At 45.6% G+C, this 13451-nt stretch overlaps 1 long non-coding RNA gene across 3 annotated transcripts in view; it reads left to right on the top strand.

Moving 5' to 3' along the window:
* LOC147019255 (uncharacterized) overlaps positions 1-13451 on the top strand; it is a 33382-nt gene that overhangs the window by 1347 nt on the left and 18584 nt on the right. The window contains exon 1 of one of the 3 annotated variants that reach the window (XR_015062713.1): positions 243-530. The exons of the other annotated variants lie outside the window; for them this stretch is intronic. This is a non-coding gene — a long non-coding RNA (uncharacterized LOC147019255). Of the gene's footprint in view, positions 1-242; positions 531-13451 lie in introns of those variants that run through there. 3 annotated transcript variants of the gene reach the window in all.

Genomic DNA, 13451 nt, shown 5'->3' on the forward strand with positions numbered 1-13451 from the left:
GTCCCACATTTGCTCCATCGCTGAGCTGGGCACATGAGGCTTCTATTTGTTAATTCCATTCAAACAGTAATTTCAACCTTTATGGTAACCAAACCAATTGGACGGCTTTTCCAAACTTTCCTTTAACTCCATAGTACTGGTGCATATCACTTCTTTTATTTATATATATATATATATATATATATATATATATATATATATATATATATATATATATATATATTTTTTCTCTCTCACTTAATTTCCTTCCCTTTCACCGTTTCTGCTTACTCCCTTTTTCTGTTCTTTGGCACGATCCCCTCCACTCCCCAAACAAAAATTGAGCTATTCTCTTTCCTTTTTCTGCCTCTTGAGTCCTTCCTCTCTTTCCTCTCATTGTTTCATGGCTACTCGGTGCTTTTGGAGTGAGGAAACAAGAGGAAGTGGTCACTTGGGAGCCGAGATTGTGGAAAAACTGGTGGGATTAGAGATTGAATTGTGCAGCTGAGAAAATGCACATCTTGCGCGATTCCAGAATTGGGAGCTGAAAAGTGAGTGTGCCATTGTAATTAATAGCTGGGTCGTTGAAATAGATTGGAGCTGGGTAGTTTCGGGGTTGTTGAGTGCATAGAGGGTGAAAGAGTTGAAAGCCTGCGGTGCGTGCTCTTATCCCTCAAATTTCATGAACACCGACCATTGGAATTCCGATCGGAGATATCGGCTCTTTCTGAGACGGTTATCACAAATTAATTCTTGTTTATTGAAATCATTACTCGAATGAAAATGTAATTTATCTCTTAGCAGCAAGACAAAATCAAAGTCTGAAAAGATACATTTCTCCAACGCTTGGCTTATAAGCGTTGATGAAATGGTAACTGTGCAACAACCAAATATTTACAATTTGCTTTATAGGCATGAAGCAACACAACCAGAAAAGTGCATCAGGTGATTACAAATTAAACAAGAAAAAGAACAATCAGAGATTGCAGACCCTTGCCAGGACTTGTTTTGTGTGGTGTATTTTGAGTGGTGTTTGTATAGCGGTGTGTTACATAATTAGAACTGCCCCTTCATATAAAAAATACCAAAGTTCTGTGCGGACAAATAAACAAACGGAACCAAATGCAATACCCTCTCCTTCAGCGAGGGTAATGAGAACGGCACGCAGTGGAGCGCATACCTCTGCCAGGCTGAAGTTTACGTGTTGTATTCCACTGAAAGGTCAGGTCTGCACCGGATCTGAATCAAAATCGAATCGGCTTGTTCTTGTCACCTACCCAACTCATCCACCAAGTTTCATACAAATCCGTTCACAACTTTTTGAAATATCATGCCATAGTACAGTGTCTCGTTTTTATCCCTATCTCTCAATGGTGAAGAATCACTTAAAACATTTTCGGATCGGAATCCAGATCCGGATCTTCAACCAAATCGAATTGATTCATTCTTGTCACACACCCAATCTGTCCACCACATTTAATTCGAATCCATGCACAACATTTTGAGATATCCTGCACACAGAGAGACATGGGTGAAAACATAACCTCCTTCCACCTTCGGTGGTGGAGATAACAACAGTCGAGACCAAACGATTGAATTGCGAATCTTCGTTTTCACAAGTAACAAACAGGAGTGTATACATAACCTCCTTCCAACTTCAGTGGTGGAGGTAACAAGTGTGAGGACAGTGCTTCCATATGCAATACTACAGTCATGGCTGTCACATGTACACACAGTGACTACAACAAAATGAAAGGATCACTGTGTCAGGGAGGTGCATTAAGACCCTACCAGTAAGATCACTATATCAGGCACGTACATTAGGACCCACTCCACTACCAGTGAACTTCTCTTGACTCCACTTTACATCCTCTACATTCCTGTCCCCCCCTCTCTATTTACCCTCTCTACTCCACCCAATATGTGTATGGCACCTTTGTCATGTAAGAGTTGTACTTTTAAAAGTGATTGTAAAACAAATTTTTTATTTTCTTGCAAAGTGTAAGTTTCTTAAAGAAGCTTTACATGTAGACGTATATTACACGAAAGGCAGACACATTAAAATGCATCATTACTTTTACCTGAGCAAGATATGAGGCGACTGGACCATTGGGCACAGTTTGCACCTGGAGTTCACACGGTATTAACTTTAAATCATTCAGAAAGTCCTTTTTATACGATATATATATATATATATATATATATATATATATATATATATATATATATATATATATATATATATATATATATAAAATCTGGGCGTATTATGTGATACCGGTCATCCGTCCGTCTGTTCCTGTCCGCACTCTAACTCCCAAAGTTTTCAACTTTCACGTTTCATATTTGGTACATACTGTGGAGACGGTGTGTCGCGACATACGTTCGTCATCTAAAGTGGTTGCCATGGCAACCAGGATGCTGTTTTCCATGCAGTAGCACAATTCTGTATATTCCTTCTTGTTCTTCATAAATTGACGTGTTTGAATATATAATTGTGTGTGTGTGTGTGTGTGTGTGTGTGTGTGTGTGTCACAGAGACTTTTTCAGGCGTATATTGTGCTCACTTGCACTCTTGTTAGAAAATAAAATATCATTCCTTTTCTTCAGATGCAGAATATGACAGAACATGTGCTTTTAAGCCTTTCATGTGTCGCCATTTCACAGCAGCACATGGCCGGCTGCGGATAGGTGTTCAAGGCCTTGCATGGCAGCTCCGCTGCCAGCAGAGGATGGGTGTTCAAGGCCTTGAAATGTGTAATTGAAAAAAAATGAGACGTTTTATACAAAGTGTCCAGCCTCACAGAAGAGTGCGGAGGACAATGCACTGACAGTGCGGGAGTGGGGGTGACACGCTTATGCAACAAAAGGGAGTACAGAGGAAAGGGAAAGAAGCAGAGTAACCTGCAAATATAGATTAGAGATGGGTGGGGCATAAAAGATGGTTAGTGGGGATATAAAATCACTGGGTGGGGGATGGAGGATGAACTGAGGTGCTCGGTGTACTGCCAACTTGAAGCCCAGGTGGGAAGAGGTTCTACAAGTAGGTAAAGAAAGCAACAAACGAGTGGAGCAACAAGTACAGGGGCACATTGTTGAAGTTTGAGGGCAGGGTCTACGGAATGTATTTAAGAGCAATTAAAGGTTCATGAAGGACTACCAAATCTGAAACAGGTTGATGATGGCAAGGGTGACCCTCAAAGATACCTCCAAGATAAATGGCTACACAATAAGGCTTGTTCTGCATTCTCAACTTGATTGTGTGTGTCCCACATTCGGTACGACTGTGTGTGTACCAACTCTGACAAGTTGAATCCTGTACCATAGACATTTCCAATTCAAGATTAACAACCAGAAATAGTGTGAGACGGAGGTTTGAATCAGAAGGACACCACACGTGGGTGATTGACCTTTATAGAGAGGAATTGATTTCATCTGAGACAAGGAAGACAACACACTATACCTGAGTGATTTTATCCAACGCATAAGGAACACCCTAACGTTATCGAAGCGTACACACATGACTACCCTCACTTGAACAGGTTGTCAAAACAATTGCCAATCTGACGTCCTGCCATTCCATGTGAATCTAAAGGGATCTTCTGGAATTGCTCATGCATGGCAGTCAATCATCCACTGAAGCACTCCATCCTCTCAACAACTCTGTTTACTCTCCTATAAGTTGCTGACAATTGCCAGCATGCCTGGAATGTATTATTTACATTCGATACAGAGACAAATGATTATCTTCAAGCAATTAGGTAAGTCACTCATCCCTTGGTTTCATTTTGAATGATGGAATAATGTGGGCATTTGAGATCAGCAAACGCAATCTGGAACCTCAGGAGAAAAGTTGGCTCGAGTGGCTGAATAGAAGGTCTTGGACATTTGTAGCGGTGGCTGAGAAATAAGTGTTTTGAGACCTGTTCCATTTTTGGTCGATGGAAGCAAACTCTCTGCTTCTGAGAAAATTATTTATACAATTTCAAGATGATTCCACAGTGTACCATATCTAGCTGACTGCACCATAATCGAGCTGACCGCACCATGCACCATATCGAGCTGACTGCACCATTTACCATATCAAGCTGACTGCACCATATAACATATCCAGTTGACTCCACCATGTACCATATCGAGCTGACTCCACCATGTAACATGTCCAGTTGACTCCACCATGTACCATATCGAGCTGACTCCACAATGTACCATATCGAGCTGACTCCACCATGTACCATATCGAGCTGACTCCACCATGTAACATATCGAGCTGACTCCACCATGTAACATAATCGAGCTGACTCCACCATGTACCATAATCGAGCTGACTGCACCATGTACCATAATCGAGCTGACTGCACCATGTACCATGCACCATATTGAGCTCACTGCACCATGTACATATCGAGCTGACTCCACCATGTACCATATCGAGCTGACTGCACCATGTACCATATCGAGCTGACTGCACCATGTACCATATCGAGCCGACTCCACCATATCTAGTTGACTCCACCATGCACCATATCGAGCTGACTGCACCAAGTACCATATCGAGCTGACTGCACCATGTACCATATCGAGCTGACTGCACCATGTACCATATCGAGCTGACTGCACCATGTACCATATCGAGCTGACTCCACCATGTAACATATTGAGCTGACTCCACCATGTACCATATCGAGCTGACTCCACCATGTATCATATCGAACTGACTCCACCATGTACCATATCGAGCTGACTCCACCATGTACCATATCGAGCTGACTGCACCATGTACCATATCGAGCTGACTGCACCATGTACCATAATCGAGCTGACTGCACCATGTACCATAATCGAGCTGACTGCACCATGTACCATGCATCATATCGAGCTGACTCCACCATGTACCATATCGAGCTGACTCCACCATGTACCATATCGAGCTGTCTCCACCATGTACCATATCGAGCTGTCTCCACCATGTACCATATCGAGCTGTCTCCACCATGTACCATATCGAGCTGTCTCCACCATGTACCATATCGAGCTGTCTCCACCATGTACCATATCGAGCTGTCTCCACCATGTACCATATCGAGCTGTCTCCACCATGTACCATATCGAGCTGTCTCCACCATGTACCATATCGAGCTGTCTCCACCATGTACCATATCGAGCTGTCTCCACCATGTACCATATTGAGCTGTCTCCACCATGTACCATATCGAGCTGTCTCCACCATGTACCATATCGAGCTGTCTCCACCATGTACCATATCGAGCTGTCTCCACCATGTAGCATATCGAGCTGTCTCCACCATGTACCATGTACCATATCGAGCTGTCTCCACCATGTACCATGCATCATATCGAGCTGACTCCACCATGTACCATATCGAGCTGTCTCCACCATGTCCCATAATCGAGCTGACTGCACCATGTACCATAATCGAGCTGACTGCACCATGTACCATAATCGAGCTGACTGCACCATGTACCATAATCGAGCTGACTCCACCATGTGCCATGTCGAGCTGACTCCACCATGTGCCATGTCTAGCCGACTCCACCATGTGCCATGTCGAGCCGACTCCACCATGTGCCATGTCGAGCCGACTCCACCATGTGCCATGTCGAGCCGACTCCACCATGTGCCATGTCGAGCCGACTCCACCATGTGCCATGTCGAGCCGACTCCACCATGTGCCATGTCGAGCCGACTCCACCATGTGCCATGTCGAGCCGACTCCACCATGTGCCATGTCGAGCCGACTCCACCATGTGCCATGTCGAGCCGACTCCACCATGTGCCATGTCGAGCTGACTCCACCATGTGCCATGTCGAGCTGACTCCACCATGTGCCATGTCGAGCTGACTCCACCATGTGCCATGTCGAGCTGACTCCACCATGTGCCATGTCGAGCTGACTCCACCATGTGCCATATCGAGCTGACTCCACCATGTGCCATGTCGAGCTGACTCCACCATGTACTATTTTAAGATGATTCCACCATGTACCATATCGATCAGACTGCACCTTATGCTGATTGGTTCCTCGATATTAACAGATAGACTGCAGCAACATCCTTCTGTGCCGACCTAAAACACAATAAGAAACTGCTTTGCCTTCACCTGAAATGTAAACTTCAATGATGGCAAGTCAGGAATCCTCACTCTGTCCCTTCACAAACATGAGCAGGTCAATTCTACAATTTCCTTGTGCAAACCACCTCTTATGGAGGTCGTGGAAATCTTTTGAGTGTCATGAAACCAGTAACCTCAATCGAAGAAACTTATTTGACGAAACGACCTGATGACAAGAAAGAAAAAAGTATTTATTCCCCTGCACTCATGAAGCGAAGAGCAGGGTTAAGCGATCGTCGCGTACGTACATATGTTGTACGTCATACGTCGTACGTGTTTGCATTTTGTTCGGAGCATACATTGAAAACCGTTTAGCGGAGGAAATTGAAACTTCACCATATGACCATGTGATATCGTGGTCACTCTTTTGAAGTCTGCTTTGGACGATTTTCATCTGATTGACTTGATATTTGAAGAGGATTTGCACATTTGGTCATTTAATTCTATCTCCAATTATTTTTGAGGTCAACATGAGCCAAAAGGTCAACAAAGGCCAAATTTCTAAAATTGTCAATTTTCATCCGATTGACTTGAAATTTGAACAGGATTTTCATTAAAATGACCATCATGTGTCACGTGGTCTGGTTGCCATCTTTGTTCAAAGGGAAATCTTTGAAAATATTCTTTGGAGAAACCGCTTCACCGAGCAATGCAAAATTTAACGAATTGATCAACTCCCGATGGGAAATATGGTCTGGGAAGGATGACTTCATCTGTCACATGGTCTGGCAGCCATATTGGATCAACGGAAAAAAAAAACCTTGAGCAAAAGAGTTGGCTTGCACCAAGTCCTTGTCAACACTGTGTGGGGTATGTATTCTGTGAATACCATCTAGTTTTTACAGAAATTTCTTGTCTAAAATTATTTACCAATAATAAAATTAAACAAGCTCAAATGAGCTAAGATCCTCGTCCTCTTAATGATGACGTCATAAAAACGAATATGACGTTATTGTGATGTATCACGTTTGCGATAAATTATCTTTTCTAATGCCTGGCTTGATTCCCGCAAACAAAATTCGAACAGCTTGCCTAGTTTCGGAGATAATGGTAGAGGCGATTTCCATTCGCGGCATTATGATGACGTCAACTTTTTTCTCGGAAGAATTTCAAAAATTGGAGATGGTTACTGCCTGCGTGTGGGCTTTCTGCATATACATGGCAAGTTTCACGAAGATCCGATGAAAACTCTGGGTTGTGAAAGAAAAAATGTCAAAAAATAGGAATGACGTCATAAAAATTGATATGACGTCATAGTGATGTATCATATGTGTGGAAATTCATCTCTGCTAATGCCCTGTTCGATTCCCACAAACAGAATTCAAAAAGCTTGCCTAGTTTCGGAGATAATTTTTTTAGGCAATTTCCATTAGCTGAGATATTTTGACGTCATAACTTTTTTTTTCTAGGAGGAATTTTCAAAATCGGAGATGGTTACTGCCTGCGTAGGGAATTTTTACATGCATATGCCAAGTTTCAGGAAGTTTCGATGAAAACTGTAGGCTGTGAAACAAAAAAGTCCACAAGAAGAAGATGAAGAACAACAACGTGAGTAAGACTTAGAGATCCTCCACGAGGATCTAAAAATAGGGCCAATGCACCTGGGCCCTCACCTGGTCGCAGCTGGATAAGAAACCCAGGTAACCATTGGTAGGCATCGATGATCCACAAAATATGTAATGGAGAAGAATGTAAATATTTGTGGATTTTTTTTTTTATGCGTTGAACAAACTTTGGAACATTACGGGTGATGACTGTTGTGGTCTTGACCTCCACCAGACGCCAACTGGATATCCTTCGTTGTACAAAGTTCTTCCTTAGCACACCTGAGCTCCTATCCACCGACAAGGCTTTCATCTGCAACTCGATCGAGTATTGCTCCCTTGCCTCACATCTTGCTCACCTTGACGCCGTGGAAACCAAGACCTTCGATATTAATGGAATCTCGATGGGCCAATCGCTTCGCCATTGCCGACAGGTCGGTGGTCTCTCTGTCTTCTTCTACCTCATTTCTGGACTTGCACCCTCTGCCCTCTTGGTACTTTGTCCCCCAAAGTTATCTGAGGATGCGCACGGTCCACCATAAACGCCTCCTTGTGAAACTGCCTAAATCCAGAACCACTGCTCACCTCCACTCATTGATTCCTCTTTTTCCCCACCTGTAGAACCACCTTCCACATTCTCTTCAATCTCATTCTTCTCTCGAGGTCTTCAAGACGGCTGTCCACCACCATCTCAAGTCATCCCCCATCCAAAAACACGACCTTTTATGCACCCATTAAATCACCCTATACCCTCCCAAAATTTTATGTATCCATAATGTCCACCCTTTGTGTTCTCCTTTACCCCTCATCATTACCTGCATCCATTGTTTGTCCATCTCCATCTATTTTCTCCCTCTGCCCTGCTATTGTCAGGTCAGGCCAGATCAGATCTGTGACTTGCTACAGGTATCCTGTAAACCTGTATTAACCTGTTCCATGGTCGGGTTGTCGGCGACGAAACCATCTCCCCCACCAGGTTTTCTGGTGAGGAGGGTGTTTGGATATGGACACCCAGCAGGATTAAAAACAAAACCTGTCAAAGGGTGGAGGATCTCCTTGCAAGTCAACGGCCATCCATATCTAGTGTCCAACTGTGTCTGCGGACGTCCTCCTGCAGTTTGGTTACTTCTTATTTAGAGGTTGGTGGCAGGATTTTCACTCCGGCCACCGTAAAACCCTTCATTCCGCAAAACATTCTCGAAGCATAAAAAAAAATCTGAAAACCTACTCCGTCGGAGTACCTCTTGTGCAGCTTCCCTTATGCAGCTCACCGGATGACGGGATTGGGCAAAGCCTTCGGACCCCCAATCTTTGAAGATAGGGAAACCACGGGGTAACATTCCCGGGTCAGATTGCAGGAGAGTGTGTCGGAGTGGTGCTGAAGTGTCGTCCACCAGACGGCGGTCTTCTTGGGTTAACCTGAGGCGGTCCCTTCGTGTGGGTGCCTGGAATGTCCTATCCCGAAGAGAGGATGATCACCTGTCTCTGTTATCATCCGAGATCAAGCGCTTCGACATCGGTATTGCAACACTCTGAAGTTCGAAGACCGGATTGCGGAAAGATCATGGCGGGTGGTTACACCTCCTATTGGTCTGGTTGCTCTGATGGTTACCATACCCAAGGAGTTGCTGTGGCTGTGTCCAAGAAGCTGACTCCAATGATAATTAAGGTAACACCGGTCAACGAGCGTATTATGAGACGAAGGATTCATCACTCCTTGCGTGGCATTTCCCTGGTCCCTGTTTATGCTCCGACTGAGGTGAGTGATCTCACCGTGAAGGACGCATTCCATGCCACGCTCAAGTCTATGGTTGATCAGTGCCCCAGGCGAGATACACTTCTCGTCTTGGGGGATTTCAATGCATCGACTGGAACTGATGGAGATGGTTATGAGACGTGTGTTGGTCCCCATGGGTCTGGATCTGTAAACCTGAAGAGCACCAAGTTCCTTGACTTTGCAAGGAGTCATGGACTTTGGGTGGCCGGTTCATGGTTTCAGCGCCCACAAGCTCATCGCTGGACACGGTATTCCAACGTTGGTGGTGTGGCAAAGGAGATTGACCATGTGCTCGTTGATGGTCGCTGGAGGATGATCCATAACTGCAGGGTCTACCGGAGTGCACAGTTCCTCAATACTGACCACCGGCTTGTTGTGGCACCTCTGAAGTTTCATTTTAAATCCAGGAGAATGGTACCATCCCAGCTTAGGCTGGATATTGGCAAGCTCAAGGATGAGAGGGTAGCTGAGAAGTTTGCGAACAAGCTGAGTGGAGATTTGGGGGGTCTGGGTGCTTTGGGAGATCCTGAAGAGTTGTGGAGCGCCTTCAAGCCCACCATCCTTGATGTTTCCGGTGGATGTCTTGGAACTCACCGGCGGGCGAAGAAGAATTTGGTCTCTCAAGGGACACTGGATACCATTGACCAGAGTCGCAGGGCCACACTGAATGGCAGAGCTGAGCTGTTCAGGGAGCTGAGGCATAAAACAGTACGTGCACTAAGGGTGGACAAGGAAGCCTATGTGCGAGGAATCTGTGAGGGGGTAAAGCATCACCGGTGGTCAAGTGATTCTCGTCCTGCTTACAGGGGAATTTGCGCATTGCGTTCCTCCAAGCCCATCCCTCGGTGTGCTGCAGTTAGAGCAGAGGGTGGTAGGCTCTTGACAGAGGAGTCTGAAGTGAAGGCCCCCTGGGCCGGTAACTTTGAGCAGTTGGACCAGGCTGATCCACCAGCTGTCGAGTTGGATGTCAGTGGTGTTACAATTACTGTTGCTGACCCTCCAATCAACTGTGGTCCACCTTTGTTTGTGAAAACACAGGCTGCGGTGAAGCTCCCCGGTTGAAATGGGGTGAAGCTCCAGGGATCTGTGGCATCCATGCTGAACTTCTCAAGGCTGGTGGAAATGCTGCACTCGTGTCGTTGCATGCAGTTCTGTGCTCTGCCTGGAACACAGGCATCATCCCAACTGTCTGGAAGAGGGGCCTTGTTGTCCCTCTCTGGAAAGGGAAGGGTGATCGCCAAGACTGCAACAACTACCGAGGGGTGACACTGCTTTCAGTGCCGGGCAAGGTCTTTGCTCGGATAATTCTTGATAGGGTTCGCCACCATCTGCTTGAGCACCAGCGTCCAGAGCAGTCAGGCTTTACACCAAAGAGGTCAACGATTGACCGTATCCTTGCTCTTCGGGTCCTCACCGAACGCAGACGAGAGTTTTGGCAGGGGCTGCTTTCAGCTATGTTGATCTCTGTAAAGCATTTGATTCAGTGAATCGGGATGTCCTCTGGAGGATTCTTGGTCTTCGTGGGGTGCCACCGAAACAGATCGATCTGATGTCTGAACTACTTTGGTACTGAGAGTGCTGTGAGATGTGGTGGTGCCATCTCTGACTTATCTCCGGTTGTTACTGGAGTTTGTCAGGGGTGTGTTCTGGCCCCCACACTTTTCAGCACTTGTATGGACTGGATTCTGAGAAGGATGTCGGAGAGATCAAGTTGCGGTGCATCGTTTGGGAATGTCAAGATCTCTAGCCTTGATTTTGCTGATGATGCAGTCATCTTTGCAGAGACTTTATATATCCTTTTGGGGGCCCTCGAGGTGCTGAATGAGGAGTCGGAGCCGCTGGGATTACGGGTTTCCTGGGTCAAAACTAAGATCCAGGCTTTCAATGACATCTTGGATGCTGCTGTCCTGTCTGTGCCTGTTTGTGGTAAGGATGTTGAGGTCGTGGAGAGATTCACTTACCTTGACAGTAATATTCATGTATCTGCTGGCTGTGAGTCAGAGGTCAATAGACGTATGGTTCGGGCCTGGGGAGTCATGGATTCACTGGATAATGGGGTGTGGCACTGCCGGTACCTGTGCGGGAGGACAAAAGTCCGAGTCTTCAGGTTCTTGGTGCTTCCAGACTTGCTCTATGGATGTGAGACTTGGACTCTGACCAGGGATCTGAGATGGATACTTAATTCCTTTGGTACCAGGTCTCTTCGGAGATTCCTTGGTTATCGCTGGTCGGACTTTGTGTCCAACGAGCGGTTGCTGAGAGAGACTCAAATGAGATTTGTTACCTGCATAGTCTGTGAGTGTCAGCTGTGGCTGTATGGACATGTGGCTCGTTTTCCTGACGCTGGTCCTGCTCACCAGATTCTCTCAGCAAGGGAGTCTCGCAAGGAGGAGGCCAATGGGCCGACCACGTGCCTCGTGGTTACAGCAGGTTGATCAGTATCTCAAGGAGATGGGGATGGGCCAGGCATCTGCCTGGGGGCTGGCCAGACGGAGGCCCCTGGAGTACTGGCGGAAAGTGGATGCAGCGACGCGCTGCTCTGGCGCATGCTCCCATACCTGACCTGCTGTTGGTGTTTTTCCCCTTCTCCTGCTGTTCCCTTTTTTGTGTTGTGTTCTGATTTTGTTCTCTCATAGCTCTTCCACTAGCTTCAAGAAAGTGTTTTAAAAAAAGGGGGGTAATTGACTGCAGTGGTTGAAGACATTTATAAAGACATGGCACACATCTTAGGCTGGCTCAGCCTAATTTGATATGAGATGGTGGTGCTAGTTCGCGAAATGCTCGGCCGATTCGTTGCCCCCAATGTACACGGCAACGTGGCATTTGGATGCGAGATCTGTGGGGGTGGGGGTGTCTTTGGAATGCTTGACCGTTGCATTCGTATCGAGATGACTCGCTGGTTTCAAAACGAACGAACCGGATGGTTATAACAGTTCTGTATTATGAAAGTTCAATGTTGTAGCTTGAGCCTGACCTGTATCTCCTTAAATAAAGCATCAAAGCCCTCTCCAAATTCCCATCCCCTCTTTCCCCCTGCACCCCAATTCTGTCTTCCCCTCCCTTATTATTCCTCAACTCATCAACCCCCCGCTTTCCTTTTCACGTCCTCAATCCCCCCCACCCAAACCCCAAGTCTGCAGCACTCCTCCCAACCCCTCCTGAAAGCCCAACCCGCAGACCCGTTTTAGTTTTGTCAAAACCCATATTAGATGGAAAGTATGATCAATTTTAAAAACTCAATGTTTCCCTTCCATTGTATTCACAAGGATTGACACACAGACTGATAGACTTGCAGCTGATATGCAAGGTATCACTCTCGTCAATTGGCTGTGTGACATCATGAGCTTTCCCTCACCGAAGGCTAAGTCACCACCAGCAAGGATTCCGCATGCAGAATCACTCCACTTCCGATCATTTATCATAAATAAATAAAATAAAAACTCGCTTTTGATTCCGACCAACCAGTTTTTCATCATCTCCAACTTTCCGTGTGTGCACATCATAATTGATCATCTTGCTGACAGGACAGATCCAAGATTATTCTTCGAGCTCTTTTCCGAATCCTCTCCAACTCGTTTGGCTGAGATTCGGTCAGGCTTGCATTCCAGACTGGTACAGCATACTCGAGGCGAGACAGAATATTCTGAATGTGTAAGTTCCACTTAAAATCCATTGAAATAGTAACCCCGAAGGTTTTAAGGTGTTGAACCTCCTCAAGTGGTTCTGCTTGCAAAGTCAACTGTGGTATCTCGGATGGGTTTTTCATGAAACAAACTTGCATGCGGGAACATTTCTTTACATTCAATTTCATGTTATCGTTTGACCAACTTTGAAAGTCATTGAGGACTGGTTGCTGATCCCTTGTGTTTTCAACTATTGTCATATCATCTCCATACTTAAGAACCAAAATGGATTCTGCCACCTGTTCCACTTAAAACATTACATTATTGATCTGAACCAAAGGGCATAGGAGGTCTAACTTGGTACCTTGAGGTACACCACCCATAAGGGTCTTACTG

The sequence above is a fragment of the Eptatretus burgeri genome, chromosome 10, assembly GCF_056783735.1.
Source record: "Eptatretus burgeri isolate ZD-2024b chromosome 10, Ebu_testis_v1, whole genome shotgun sequence".
Classification (NCBI taxonomy): domain Eukaryota; kingdom Metazoa; phylum Chordata; class Myxini; order Myxiniformes; family Myxinidae; genus Eptatretus; species Eptatretus burgeri.